The 14,395-nt window shown below is 31.3% G+C and overlaps 1 protein-coding gene across 2 annotated transcripts in view; it reads left to right on the forward strand.

The window, feature by feature from the left end:
- LOC107446984 (glycine receptor subunit alpha-2) overlaps window positions 1–14,395 on the forward strand; it is a 66,820-nt gene that overhangs the window by 19,248 nt on the left and 33,177 nt on the right. For both annotated transcript variants that reach the window (XM_087154788.1, XM_087154789.1), the window contains one exon: window positions 13,023–13,108. The gene's annotated coding sequence lies outside the window, so the exon portion shown is untranslated. Of the gene's footprint in view, window positions 1–13,022; window positions 13,109–14,395 lie in introns of those variants that run through there.

Here is a 14,395-nt window from a genome sequence, read left to right on the forward strand (position 1 = left end):
TTATATAGTATTGCAAGAGATTTAATTTGTTATAATAGTGTCATTCTGCATATTTTAATCGTGAAACAAAATCTACTAGACTAAAGCAAAGATATTTATGTGTTATAAAACTGTCCAAAACGTAACTTGAATCGAACTTTTTACCTTTCATTTAATTTTTGACATTAATTAAAAACTTTAGCGAACAAGGGTAAATCCAATTATATTTTGAAGAACACAATTGCGCACAAAAAAAATTTAAATAAAATTTTCTTTGTGTGAAATCTCTTAAATTCTAGGTATCAGAGTAAATTAATTGCCCTGTTAAGGTTGGGTATAGAAAGAATGAAAAAGTTGCAAAAAAAATAACAATTTAGAAAAGCGAAAAACTAAAAAATAATAATGGCCGGGTGAAACATAGTTAGTTGTACATTTTACGAAGTTTGGCTAACCCAAAAACTAGTAATTCTTCTTCTTCAAAAACAGTTCTAGAATATACCAAGTATATTTAAAGCACGTACCTTTTTATCCATACAAAGATATCCAGTCCTGGATCGGAGATGAGTTTATGATGAAACAAACAAAAACTTTTTGGGTATTGAAAAAGGAGTCAGTCCAGTTCTTTTTAAAAAATCACTATTGTTTTATTGGAGGAAAAACAAACTAGAAAAATCATTGTGTTGAGGCACTACATCATTTTAGGAATGGCCCATGCCAAGGATGTGGAACTAGTGATGACTGGAACAGGAGTTCAAAATGACTGCGGGGGATTTCCATCCCTGACGGTAGTTGATCAGCGGATCATCCTTTAAAAAAAACTGGAGATTTTATCTGGAGAGTTCTTTAGTAGGCACTAAAAACCGATTTATCAGGAAAATTCTTTATGAAGCATTAATCCAATTTGTCAGAAAAATTCTTTATGAAACATTAATCCAATTTGTCAGGAAAATTCTTTATGAAACATTAATCCAATTTGTCAGGAAAAGGAAAATTCTTTAGTAAGCAATTCATCAGAGGTAATGAAAAAGGACATCATGGCGATCGGGGAGTTATTTTCAGTGAACAAAGCCCCACAAAAGAAGATGGCGCAGAGAGGCCATCCTTCGAAAAAAAACGCTTCTCCACCTTAGGGGGGTGGGAGCAAAAATGTTAAAAACTCCGTTAAGCGGAGGGCAGCAAATTGTATGACATCAAATTATCGAAAGCTAATCGTCTTTCGCGCTCATCCTTTTTATAAGATACAAAAACTTACAATTGAAGTTGTAGTGCATGTTGTAAAAGTTAAAGTTAAATTACCTAAAAATCACGAGTTGAGATGAAAAAATGATTATGCGTTAAAAGTTACGGTTGAGAAACACACCAAACACGCGGAGATGAAAAGGTGCCGACGACCACTGGAATTCTCAGAAAAAGGAAGGGTGGAAATTTCGAAGGAAAGGGGCTCTTTTAAGGAGCTGTAAGGAATTTTAGGGGGAGAATGTCCAAAATGCGCTACCGCTTAAGGGGCTAAAGAAAGATGATGAAATAAAAGAATGTATTACAAAATTAAAAGAATTAGTATTATTGATTAAAAAAACAGGATATTTATAAATTAGGCTGTGACCTAATGTCACATTATACCCCCCACTGCAGAAAAAAATTTTTGAAGAAAATTTTTTTTTTGTTTTTGCCAAAAAATATTAATCCAAAAAAATTTATAAATGAAATTAAGTTCTAACAGCCTGCAACTCCAGTTCACCACTACTCCACTTACAAATAGTCAGATGTTTACATAACAATCTATATCATAACTTTTGATAGTAAGAGTCTGAAATGAGAAAAGCTGTGCCTCAAACATAAGACATACAAAGAATTAGTAACACATAACAACACATACATATAAGCAGCTTTACATGGCTGCATCTTGATTAGTGAAAAGGCAAACAAATGTTAATTGTTTGATAAATGGACGAAAAAAAACACAAAACAATCTTAATTGTTTGCTAAATGAAAACAAACATTTTGACACAGAATCGTCAACACATGTACTATAAATTAAACTTAAACAACATATGCCTTGATGCATGTGAATGCCTATAAGTGCAATAACACCCGTATAAAAATTCAGGCTACATGAAGTAGACTGAGAAAATCTTCCTCAAATAAAATAACATTAAGGAGGTAAAATGGATAATTGATTATTCAAAAAAAATCTCACTTAGTAATAGTGGAAAAGCAAATGTTTTGAGGTAAAGGACATTAACTCAAATTATTCCTTGTAAGAAGGAATTGAAAAGAAATTGATTTGTTTGCTGGAATTAATTTGAACAAAAAAATTGAGAAATTGCAAACAAACGAAAAAAAAATCAGGCTACCATTGTAGACTGACAATACTCCGAGCTTAAACGAAAAAAAACTCTGTACAACATTTTGTACATCAATCCATTAAGTGAATTTTGAGAAAAAAATTGAAACCAATCAAACAAGATTGATAAGTAGTAATCCGAGTTAAAACGACAAAAAAAAATTAGTACACATCAAAATGTATACCTGAAACAAATCAAAGTCATTAGTGAGAGCAATAAGTGCATTAACATTATTAATTTTAGACTTGAAAAAAAAATTTAAAAAAAATTGCAATTAAATTTACTAGTTGTAACAGGAAAAGCCTAGGCAAAACATTAAACTTAACAAAAACTGCAAGGAATTTTAACACTTAAAAAAACAACAAATTGACTCACAGAACTTTGACCAAAAAAAAAAACTGCTAAAAACAAAACAAACACAAAAACAAGGCCTTGACACATTGCTTACAAAAAGCATTACCTAACAAAAATTGCTGAACAATATACAATGAACAAACTCAGCATCAACAATTTTGTATAAAACAACATAACACAAAACAATAAAAAAATCATAACAACCGTTGTGACACCTTGAGATGTACAATGAGGTGTACTTGTATACATTACTAATGCAAAGAGAACTCACACTCTGCAAAATCCAAAAAAATTTTGTATGTAATAATAGTGACTTATGACATACTAGAAAAGGAAAAAAAATACTGTACAGAACTACAGGGTCGAAAAACAAAAAAATTGGCATTCGATAATCAGACGTCATTAATTAATTACAATTATGTGTTTACGTAATTTAAAAAATACAAATATTAACATGAAATATTTGTTAAAAAAATTGCAATCAGTTAGACATGAACAACCACAAACACGAACCCATACTTAAAAGTTTGTAGAGTCGCAAAAAGGAGGGCACTGCTCATCATCCACCATACAAACCATATCACAATTTGAATACCTCATTCAATTAAAAAATGTTAGAACTATTGACAAAATTAGTTACAAGAACTGTATACGAAAAATTTAACCAAAAAAATCACTGGTATTGCCTGACAAGTACAACCGGATCCCGATGTTCCGCGGATATGACGGCCAGCATCATATACACCGATACCCAAATAACACCCATCACACATATCAATGTTACATTCAAACAAATTTATTTAGAAAAAAATTATTTACTTCTTAAATTGTAAGGACAAGCCTTAGGGAGAGTCATATCCTTATCAATTACACTAGGGGAGGTATCCAAAGAGGGATGAAAAAGCAAATTTTGCCTCCTATGAGGACATAGACGTAAACGGTCTATATGAACAGTTAGTTTAGGTGCCTTTGTATTGTCCAAAAGTTGGATTACATAATCCACATCATTAAATTTTGACAAAATAGTAAACGGACCGTCAAATTTAGGTTTAAACACATTAGTATGTTTTAAGTAGACAATATCACCAATATTTAGTGATCTTAATTTTGCTTTCGCACCTTGTCTCGAATTTTGTTTGACTTGAGCTCGTTCAGAATTATGGTAAGCATTTTCATATGCAATATTGAGCTCATTTAAGGTCTCCAATAAATAGTGAGATTTATCCAAATGTATTGGTTCAACACTAGTTTCAAAACAATCAAAAATTAAGGCCAAATTACGACCAAAATGAAGTAAGTTAGGGGTGAATTTAGTTGAAGAGTGAATTGAACCATTGTATATATTTTGGTGAATTAATAAGCTGGTTGCAAATGACACACCTTTCTCATGTAAAGTTAAAACAGAGGACTTAATAGCTTGATTAATGCGTTCACTCATTCCATTACTTTGAGGATGAGCAGCACTGCTATGGGCTAATTTTATGCCTAACTTTTTATTGATTAACTCAAAAACTTCAGCTTTAAACTGAGTGCCTAGATCTGTTAATAGGTATAACATTCTACCATAATGAGTAATATAATTCATTAAATGTTTAGAAACAGTCTCAGTGGTTAAATTGACTAGTTGGTTTAAAATTAAATGTCTAGAGAAATGATCTATGAAAGTTAAAATATATCCACAATTTTTAATGGGTCCTACAATGTCCATTGAGACAAATTGTCCAGGCCTCTGAGGTAGCCACATTGATTTTAAAGGAGCAGGCTTGCTCGCAGACTGTTTATGTTTAATACATAATTCACAAGACTTAACATAATTACAGGTATCACTGTAACAACTTTTCCAAAAATATCTTTTAGACACAAGCTCATACGTCTTTTGAATACCAGAATGGGAAACATGACAAATATTTAACACTTTAGATTTTAATGAATTTGGAACTACAATTCTGTGCTTATGAGGAAAAACCTCAGTGGCATACATTAATATACCATCATTTAAAAAGAAATGTTCAGTCTTAAATTGATTAATTAACGTGGGATTGTTTAACAGAGAAATAATTTCCTGAATATTTTGATCTTTACATTGTTCAGATTTAAATGTGTCTAAAGAAATTTCAAGAGGGGAGTCATTATTAGTTAAAGCATGAATTACATGGTCTTCATTTATATCAATGAAAGGTAAAATTAGTTCAGATTCATAACTATTTAAAGCAGGTTGACAAAAATTAGGATCAGGAGAACGACTAAACCAGTCGGCTAACACATTCTCATGACCAGGTATATGTATAAACTCAAAAGTATATTCACTCAAAGCAAGCAACCAACGTGTGATAATATCAGCAGGTGATGTAACCTTGCGATAATGTTTTAGGGGTTTACTATCACTCAGAATTGTAAAATTTCTATTATAGAGGTAAGATTTAAATGCTGTAACACCCTTAAAGATTGCATAAAGCTCCAATTTGATGGCGGGATAGTTTTTCTCAGATTTGGACAAAGCCTTACTAAAAAAAGAGACAGGGCGAAGAGATCCTTCATGCTCCTGCATCAAAACTGCTGAAATGCCTAATTTGCTCGCATCAGTATTTAGGAAAAACGGTTTACTGAAATCTGGTAATTGAACAAAAGGTTTCGAAAAAAATGCATTCTGTAATGCATCAAATGCCCGCTGTTGTTCGTCACTCCATTTAAATTTAGATTGCTTTGTAGCAACTTTAGTCAACACAGCAATTAATTGGGCGAAATTTGGAATTAAATGGCGATAAAAGCCACACACACCTATAAACTTCTTAACCTGTTTGGCATTACGAGGGGTAGCAAAGGAAGTAATTTTAGCTATATTGGATGAAGTAGGGGTTATACACTTATGGGAAATTACAAAACCGAGATATTCAACAGAATCTTTAAAGAAAGAACATTTATTCGGAGCTAGAGTTAAGTTATATTTAGTTAAAATTTTGAGTAACGCTGATATTCTATTAGTCATTTCCTCAAAGGAATTTGCTCCGATTAGGAAATCGTCTTGATAAGCGTGGATACCTTTAATACCCTCAGTATTTAATTCCTCAATAATTAGGTCTACTAAAGCCTGGAAAGTACTCGCTGCCGTTTTGAGGCCAAAAACGAGTCGTCTATTAGCGAAGGATCCAAAAGGAGTAGTGAAAGTTAGTATGTCCTGTAGGTGTTCAGGAAGCATAACCTGCCTATAGGCTTCTCGAATATCACACTTTGTGAAAAATTTATATGAAGAAATTTCATTAATTATCGTGCTTATTTTAGGCAAAGGGTAAGTGGAGCTTTCTACCACTGCATTAAGTAATCTTAAGTCCAAAGCTAAACGATACTTAGGTTTTCCTTGACTATTCTCTGAGTTTTTCTTTTTGACAAGGACTAGTGGAGCAGCCCAATGGCTAACATGCCTATGAATAATCCCGGCTTCCACTAATTCATCTAATTCTTGTTTAATGTCATCCCTTAAAGCATATGGAATTTCAAATGGTAAGGTTTTTATTGCATTGTCATTTTTCAATGTTAAAGAGGGAACCACACGATCAGTACATCCTAAAGTTTTTATGGTTTTAGAAAATGCAGCAAAATTTTCCAATAAAATGTTCTGAAGAATTAATTTTTGATCAGTGTCTAAATGTGCTAAATCAAAATCAGTAGATTCTAGTTCATCTTTTCTTAAATTTAAAATATCCTGAGAAGCAGTAATTAAATTACACTGTTCTAGATTAGTACAATCATTTAAATCTACATTATTACCATCAGTACTATTTTGGACAACAAAATTACAAATAATATAACCTATATTCAAGCCTTTATTTAAATGAACAGTGTTATCAGAATTATTTTGGATTATTGTATTAAACATATTATTGTCAACAACATTAATAGAAGGATGAATATTAATTTTTGAATTATAAGTAGGTGTGAAATACACTTCTTTATTTGTTTGATTAGCAAAAGAATTAATTCTTAAATGGGCAATGGCAGTCTCGCCTGGCTCAATTGTGAGTTTATTTTTTAAAACTACATCAATCTGTTCATTATTGGTATGATTAGAAGCTAACTTATCAAAATTATTTAAAGGAATACAAAAATTACTAAATTGCACCAACTCGTCTTGGAATTTAATAATAACATTATGTGTTCTTAGAAAATCAAAACCTAGAATTCCCTGAAAAGTATCACTCTTAATATCTGCAATAAAAAATTGATGTCGAAAAAAATTATTATGGATTTTAAAGGAAATTTCAGCACACGCCGAAAATTGAAGCTGAGAATTAACTGTTCTTATTTGGACTTTTCTTGATAAGAACTTTACTTTATTATGAGCCCTAATTGCATTGAAAGTATCTAATGTCAATAATGAGACTGACGACCCACTATCGAGTAGAAAATTTACATTAACATTTTTAAAGTTAGAAGCAATTGTAGGAAGGTTAATTTCATGTGAAACAATATTTATGTGTTCAATGTTTTCTTTATAGTTACAGTTAGTCAAAAACTCCCTAATAGTAACATTTGAATTATACATAGATTCTGACATAAACTCATTTATATCAAAGATTTTGGATGGTTTGGTGGATGAGAAGACAGGGCCATCCCCTACTGCCTCCTGCGAGAGTTTTAAAGGATTGTTACCTCTATAATTAGTATTATTAACCCTCGGTCTAAATTGTTCATTTTGACTAGGAATCGGTGGTGGTGGATACTGCGGTGCAGTGAACCTGGGAGAAACCATGGGGAACTGTGGCGGAAAAGAATGCATCGCCAATGGCCCGAATGAATTTTGTCTTAAATGTCTGAGATACGTTCGACACACACTCATGATATGCCCAGACCTATTACAGAAAACACAGTGAAGGTTTGGAGTTGGTCGAGGTTGTTCATGTCCAACCCGAACCTGGTTCTGTACAGGGTGAAGTAAAAGGGGACATAATTTAGTGCTGTGGGGTTTCGAACATATATTACAATTAGACTGCATAGTCTCAATTTTTGTTGCCAACATTTCAAGTTGTTTTGAAATTAAGGTGAGCTGATCAGGTGCAGCAGAAGCACACTGAGTCACCGCCTGAGCTGCGACTAAAGGAGTAGCCGATCCAGCTAATGATTGCTGAATTGTCACAATATGATTGGCCCTTTTGACCATCTCGCGGTAATCTTGTATTCCCTCAATGAGAATAGTCTCCTTAAGGTGCAAAGGGATTGCAGATAAGAACTGCATGGCTTTTATCCGAGACAAAGCAGTTTGGTCATTAATAAAGTTATATGCCTTATGGGCAAGAGAATCTATCCTATATTCTAAATTTTTGATAGTTTCAGAGGGCAAAAGGCTGATTGCCTGAAATTTTGCCAAATCAGCCGAGGAAGAATCTTCTTGTTTGAAAAAATTTTGAAGCAGCTGACATGCATCCTCGAACTTTGTGACCACCCTACATTCAGGTGAATTCTGAAAAAAAGTGAGAGCAGCCCCAGACAATTTTGATTTTAATAAGTATAAAGCAGCCGAATTATCAAATTGATTTAATTTTACTAGATCTTTAATTTGGTTCAGGAACCACTCTACATTCTGAGAGTTTCCAGAAAATTCTGGACTATTGAAATTGAATTTAGGGGTTTGCCTATTGGCCTCTATGTTATTTACGTTGTCAGGCATAATTATTGGATTAGAATACGTTCTATTACGGGTTTGAATTGGGGTCATCTAATGAAAAATATTAAGTAAATGATAGTATCAATTAAACAAGTATTATTACTAATTGTAACCATTTGGTAACCTCATGAAAATAATATATTGAAATATAATAAATTTTAGTATCAAGAAAAACACAATTAAAAATTAGGTAACCCTTCAAATTAATCATATAACGATATACTTGCATAAACAAGAAATATCAACCATTAGAAAAAAATATTGTCATTAATTATTTCAAAGTGCAAATAAATACCCAAACATTTTCAAAAACCAATTATTGTAGTATAATATATTAGAACACTAATAATTTAGCAATATAGGAGAGTAAGACATTGGCAATACATATTAAAAATCAATTCAATAACCTTTCAACAAAATAATCAATTAAATTATTAAACATGACCTGATTCAAAAGCATAATAAGCAAACTTTAGTTCACATAAAATTTACCAAATATTAAATACTGATTATTATTTTAACCAATTGCTGTGAAAAAAAATTTTCAATAATTTATGTAAACATCAATTTTTATAAATTAAAAGGATTCTTATTTTTAAATTGTTATATGAAAAATTATTTACCAAACCTTATCCAATTACTACTTATTATTTAATCAAAAATATTTATATTAATCATCCTAATCAAAATCGTTATTTTTAATCACTATTATAAAACAATTGTAATATTCAATTACAGAAATTATGACAAATAATTATTATTTACTCAACTTAAAAAAATTATCTATTTGGTTATTGTATGAAACAAATTAGTAAATAACCACAACAAGATATTAATTAACTAATCAAAACATGAAGTGTATTAAAAAACTTTTGATTACATTGCATAATTTATTATTGTTTATTTGGCTAATATCAAAAACTATTGAAATAAACAATTCATCTCCTACTCCAAACCTAAAGAAATTTATTGAAATTAAATGTATTAAACATTGAATAATAATATCTTACTTTACTTATAGTAAAAATTTAATTTGAAATAATACAGATTCCCTGGTCAAAATAAATATATTTAAAAACTATATACACCAACCGAAAAGCGTAACGGCACCAGATGCCCTGTTAAGGTTGGGTATAGAAAGAATGAAAAAGTTGCAAAAAAAATAACAATTTAGAAAAGCGAAAAACTAAAAAATAATAATGGCCGGGTGAAACATAGTTAGTTGTACATTTTACGAAGTTTGGCTAACCCAAAAACTAGTAATTCTTCTTCTTCAAAAACAGTTCTAGAATATACCAAGTATATTTAAAGCACGTACCTTTTTATCCATACAAAGATATCCAGTCCTGGATCGGAGATGAGTTTATGATGAAACAAACAAAAACTTTTTGGGTATTGAAAAAGGAGTCAGTCCAGTTCTTTTTAAAAAATCACTATTGTTTTATTGGAGGAAAAACAAACTAGAAAAATCATTGTGTTGAGGCACTACATCATTTTAGGAATGGCCCATGCCAAGGATGTGGAACTAGTGATGACTGGAACAGGAGTTCAAAATGACTGCGGGGGATTTCCATCCCTGACGGTAGTTGATCAGCGGATCATCCTTTAAAAAAAACTGGAGATTTTATCTGGAGAGTTCTTTAGTAGGCACTAAAAACCGATTTATCAGGAAAATTCTTTATGAAGCATTAATCCAATTTGTCAGAAAAATTCTTTATGAAACATTAATCCAATTTGTCAGGAAAATTCTTTATGAAACATTAATCCAATTTGTCAGGAAAAGGAAAATTCTTTAGTAAGCAATTCATCAGAGGTAATGAAAAAGGACATCATGGCGATCGGGGAGTTATTTTCAGTGAACAAAGCCCCACAAAAGAAGATGGCGCAGAGAGGCCATCCTTCGAAAAAAAACGCTTCTCCACCTTAGGGGGGTGGGAGCAAAAATGTTAAAAACTCCGTTAAGCGGAGGGCAGCAAATTGTATGACATCAAATTATCGAAAGCTAATCGTCTTTCGCGCTCATCCTTTTTATAAGATACAAAAACTTACAATTGAAGTTGTAGTGCATGTTGTAAAAGTTAAAGTTAAATTACCTAAAAATCACGAGTTGAGATGAAAAAATGATTATGCGTTAAAAGTTACGGTTGAGAAACACACCAAACACGCGGAGATGAAAAGGTGCCGACGACCACTGGAATTCTCAGAAAAAGGAAGGGTGGAAATTTCGAAGGAAAGGGGCTCTTTTAAGGAGCTGTAAGGAATTTTAGGGGGAGAATGTCCAAAATGCGCTACCGCTTAAGGGGCTAAAGAAAGATGATGAAATAAAAGAATGTATTACAAAATTAAAAGAATTAGTATTATTGATTAAAAAAACAGGATATTTATAAATTAGGCTGTGACCTAATGTCACATTAATGTTAATTTTACTTTTTGCGTATTTCGTTAATATTTCCCGCTTAAAAAAATTCTGGCAAAATTACCATACTTTTATAGTAATTAAACCAAAATTTACGGTATTTAAATAATTTGTTTTGTACTTTATTGTTCGTTATGATAAGGGTTTATCGGAAATTCTGATTTTAAAAATTATAGCTTTTACTACCATAAATTTAGTAAAAATACAAAACTGAAAAGAAAATGTAACAGAAAAAATGATTTTCACGCATGGCTCTAAAGAATCTCGATAAAATTATCGAGCTATTCTTCAGAACTATCATTCTTTTTACCATTTATTTGGTAATTTTAATATTTTGATGTCCATGCCTTTTACCAAATAGACCTTACAGTCTATTTGGTATAGAAAATTCTATGTTTTATTTTAATGTTAGGTTGGAGTTATTTAGGGGTTTCTAATGTCTTTCTCAATTAAATTTTCAACCTTTTTTAAGATACTAAACTCGGCTAGATTAATATATACTGTCCATTTTATGCATCTTTTATATCGGTAGTTGGATTTATTTATTTATTCAAATGCATGTGTGATTTTTATTTTTAAATACAAAGAATGGCTTAAAAATCCTTTTCAATTTAAAAACAGATAGCATAAGTTTGTGAAAGACAACGCGAATGGGCATTCAGTATTATAGTTGTGCAAAAATATTAAGATTATATGGCTTAAAAATCCTTTTCAATTTGAAAACAGATAGCATAAGTTTGTGACAGACAGCGATGGGCATCCAGTATTATAGTGGTATTCGATCCCACTGCGTCCATGATTCAGAACGGGTAGAGAAATACCGAATGTTGAGATTTATTGCAAATTGAACAACCAATCATCATTGGGTTCTCCGTAGTTCAGGCGAAGCTCAACTTTGCATAAAAGTGTGCATATGTATGAGTAACATATAGCAATAAGCAAAGAAATATTAATAGATAGATAAATCCGTGGTTGCGGCGTAATTCAAATCCTCCACGATTCCACTACAAATGCGTCCCACAATGGACTGATCGTTAAGACACGGTTTCCAGCAGATCACCGAAGTCAAGCATCACTGGCTGCGGTTAGTGTGCGGGTGAGTGACCACTTGGAATAGTCTGCGTAGGGACAGAGGGTGTGGGGTCCTCGTTAAACTGCTCTACCGTAAAGTGCTCGACTTCGCGTGCAGGTCGTCGGGCTACCGAAGCGCCATCCCCTCTGCAGAGGATCAATATTGTGATGGCATCATCCCCAGAGATGCCAATAGCCCATTGTGCAGCGACGTAAAACAACTGCAACAAGTGGGTATTATTTTATAATTCTAAGGATTGGTTGCGAGAATATGTATGTATTTAATTTTAAGGATTGGTTGCACTAATTGTGGCATGAATGTTCTCTGACATAAGAATGAAAAAAAATAACCGACCAAAACCAAGCATTTACTAAATAATTTTTTTTTTATCAATCCAAACACTTTAGCGCTATCTAAAATTATACTAGTACTGTCAAAATTACCAATTCTAAAATTACCAAATTTACTACGAAACAGCATATATTACAGCAAAATAGCAACTTTACCAAAAGCCATTATCAACGACACGAGCAATGCATGGTACTTTTTGATGTTCCCATAGAGCCGGAAAACACGGTAAATTTTACCACATCTGGAAGTTTTTACCATATTTTTTTCTTCTCAGAGCTGAAACTAATCAATAACATCATTATTAAACTTTATCGATAATTCTTTGCAATAAATAATTTGCTATTATTTTTCCTTTTTAAATCTCATGGTGATGGAAAAAATGTCTGGATAATGGAAAGCCTAAAATATACAAATCTTAAAAAAATTAGAATCTATGCTACATTCGAAACTAAATGTGACATAATTCAAACGCTAATTTAAAAGAAAAATGATCGAAAAACTGTCGAGAAATTTTTAAAATTTCGCTACTTTGTGGGTCCTTTTGTTCAGAAAATATTCGGCAGATTTCTTTCAACTTTTTGATTTTCTTATTTTAAATTATACCGATTAAAACTAAGTAAAAAATGTTCCTGCTTTTCAACAAATTTACAAATTACTGTAGCCACAGCAACTTGTTTTTAAACTTCTTTTTGTTCGTTTTTTTTAATGCTTATAGCACATTTTAATTTTGTATGTTATATTATTATAAATTAATTATGGTATTTTATGTTTTTATATTAAGTCACTGCATTTTTTTGATTGTCGCTATATGTATTTTTTTCATGAAACATGTTACTTTCTTTACAGCCCAATAGCAAACGTAAGCTGAAGCGCTTTTTTACTTATACGTGTGAAAGCTCCAACAAAATGAGAGGAGAGAGGAAAGAATGATGGTAATAAATTTTTAAAATATTAATTTTGATTTTTGTACTTCTAAATGAGTGACAATGCTGATGACAGCAGATTTAATAAAAAGAAATAATAAATATATACAGAATCAATATCGCATATCAAGAAAGAAAAAAATAAACAATTATCAGCAGAACCAGAAATGCCCTTATTCTTTATTAAAACTTATTCGCGTCATTTGATTCTGGGGTATAATCAATATACAGTCCCTGGCCATATTTTTAGACGTACTATAAGATTCTATGTAAAATTATAATTATCAAGTGATACTATACAGCTGTATTGTTTTTACTCGAATGAAACCGGTTTGTTTGATTACGCTCCTGTATCAATTGGTTAACATTGCAATGCAATACGTTAAAAATAAATACAAATTAGAAGTACATAAGTATATAAAAAATCTCCTGAATAAAAACCCATTACATGTTTGCTTAAATATAAAAGTATTTCATATAAACTCTTGCAAATCATGTAATTATTAAAAAATTACAGTGCTTCTAATAATTTCATCTAATTATTATAATATACTAATATAATGCTTGATATAATAAATACTCTATATAATATATCGTCTAATTTATCTTATCGTCAAATCATATATCGCCTAATTTAACCAATTAATACACTAACGTAAACAAGTGCAAACCGGTTTTAGTAGGGTAACTGTATAGCCTCGCCTGATAATTATGATTTTACGTAGAATCTTATGGTGCGTCTAATAATTGGACCTGGGTATTCTGGTATTATAGTCATTAGGAGTAGATTAAATTTCTGTTTTTTCCTTAGTTAGTTTACATGAATTAATTAAACCGTTTATAAAAACCAGTGTTGGCTCCTGAGAAGGAGAATCTTTGTACTTTTCTAGGCCACCTGGTAGGACATCCTTGGTTGCAATAATAAGTTGTATGCAAAGATGTATAAGCATCATACTTGCAAAAATATGTTTGCATCATTGGTTGCAAAAATACGTGTAAAAATATGATGCAAAGGTATACACGCATCATAGAAAGGATGTTTGCATTGATGTATTTACTTCAGCATAAAAATAGATTTTGCTGATATAAATCTTCTTTATTTTCATTTGCTAATGATTTCTTTTCTCTTTAATTTTAAAATAAGATTTTTTATTTTATTTGTGTAAAATACCAATTGAAAATTTGTTTATCACTAGAATTTGAGTCACTTATTATTCATTTACAAACATATGAAATTACGAATACGTTACTTTTCGCTCGCGCAATAAAACGCTCTAAAATGAAAATTAATTTTAT

This window comes from Parasteatoda tepidariorum, chromosome 11 (genome assembly GCF_982258835.1).
Source record: "Parasteatoda tepidariorum strain Cologne lab strain chromosome 11, Ptep-v5.0, whole genome shotgun sequence".
NCBI lineage: Eukaryota > Metazoa > Arthropoda > Arachnida > Araneae > Theridiidae > Parasteatoda > Parasteatoda tepidariorum.